Source organism: Crocodylus porosus, unplaced genomic scaffold (genome assembly GCF_001723895.1).
Source record: "Crocodylus porosus isolate Cpor-Errol unplaced genomic scaffold, CroPor_comp1, whole genome shotgun sequence".
NCBI lineage: Eukaryota > Metazoa > Chordata > Crocodylia > Crocodylidae > Crocodylus > Crocodylus porosus.
The window spans coordinates 23616612-23618629 of record NW_017728913.1 but is presented as its reverse complement, the minus strand read 5'-3'; positions in this window follow the sequence as shown (position 1 = coordinate 23618629).

The following is a 2018-nucleotide window of genomic DNA, read 5'->3' as shown; positions in this document are numbered from 1 at the left end:
TGTAACAAAGAGATAGTAACTTTGCAAAACAAAGAGAGAGTGATACCTTAATACAAAGAGCTCTCAGTAGCTCTCCCAGTTCTCTCACCAGGGAGGGCTGACAGCTGCGCTGTTTTAACAAGACTTATTGATAATGCATTTTTAATAATATTTCTAACACAAGAACTACTGTGAACCCCAACAAACCCCTGTTTTTCAAAGGTATCAGTTCTGACAAGTTAGATACAATGAGGCTGCAGGCATAGATCATTTTGTTACAGAGCTCAGAAATAAAGCACAGCCAGGGCTGTCTCTGATGTGGGGAGGAAATCAGGGCAACTGGCCCAGGCCCTGTGTTTTGGGGGGTCCCTCCAATCAGTGCCGCATAAGCAACACGATGGCCACCATGCACAGCCACTGCTGGCTCTTGCACCGCCAACAGCTCTAGCCTCTTGTTAGCCTCCTCCCCTGCCAACTTCTGCCAGTTCCAACCGCTCACTCTCCCTTCCCCCAGGATCCCACACAGGTTGATATGCCCAGGGCCCTGCACACCCCTAGGGATGGCTCTGAGCACAGCATTGTGAATCTGGACCTGCTGAGGATGTTATGTTGAGGGACAAAATTGTCTTCAGCTTAAATGATAGCAAACTCAAGGAAAGGCTTCTGGAGAACCCATCCCTCACCCTGGCATAGGCTGTGGATATCTGCAGGGCAAAGGCTCTCACAAGTGCCCAGGCTCATGTTATGTCTCCAGAAGCAAACCTGCATGCAATTGGGCAAAAGCAAAACAAACCCCCAATAAAATTTGTTCCATATGGGGGGCCATCAAGCTGCAAAAGGCAAAGTTTGCATAAGGTGTGAAAGCACACACAAGCCTAGATCCTGCCCACTTTTGGGGAAACTTGTTACAAATGCTCTGGAGTGAACTACTTTGCAAAAATGTGCAAATCAAAGGGAGATGCTCCAAAATCTGAAAAAGGAGTCAGTACCCTATATATGGGCACAATGTCAGCAAAGCAGAACTCACAGTCCTTTGATAACCTGAATACCTGGTATAGCACAATTATGATTGCTGACTCGCCAGTCTATTTCAAGATACTGGAGCAGAAACAAACACTATTCCAGTAAATGTAGCAAAGTTCCCCCAAGGCAAAGTATGCAAGACTCTAGCTCATTTTACATTGGTTGCATTTGGCGATGCACACATCAAACCAAAAGGTGCAATCATTGCACACTGCAAATCTAGTGCTAATGAATCTGATTAAACTTTTTATGCAACAGACTATAGTGACCCACCAATACCTGTTAGGGTGGCATGCACCACCTTAGACCTTATCAAAAGAGTCCATGAAATGGCCCTGACAGTATCTACAATCAAGGTGGAACTTGTCAAGCTATACCTGGATGTTTTCAAAGGTTTGGGCCAATTTCCCCATACCCACCACATCTATGTCAACCCAGTGGTACCACCAGTTGTGCATGGGTGTAGAAAAGTTGTGCAACCAAAGGCAAGTTGTGCAACCGTAGGCAAGTTGAAGACCACCCTTGAAACACTGGAAGTTATGGGATTCATTACAAAGGTGACTAAACCCACACCCTGGGTCAATAGCCTTGTGATTGTTGCAAAAAGCGGTTTGTTTCTCTGGAGGCTCGCAAAAATCACAAACACACAGTCATCAGCCGGTACAAAAGGATGTATTTGTTTGCAAACAAGGTCACAGTGGGGCATTGATGCCCAAATCAGCTTCTGACAAACTAATTGTGTTTGCAAGTGGAATTTATCTTCTCTCTCCTGAGCACGTGTGCAGACACCAGAACTCTTACAGCTACTTCCGTTTCATACAAGGATACATGTAGTTACATCATTACATACATCGCATGTATAGTATAATTAGCTACTTAAGTATGCAGGGCAGAGAGGTAAATATGCATCAGCTCATTAAGCATGCCCAGAAACTACAACAGTTCACCAAAAGTTCATACCCCAAGGCCACAGTCAATTGAATTCCAGCTTCTGTATCAGCATGAGAAAGGCTAAG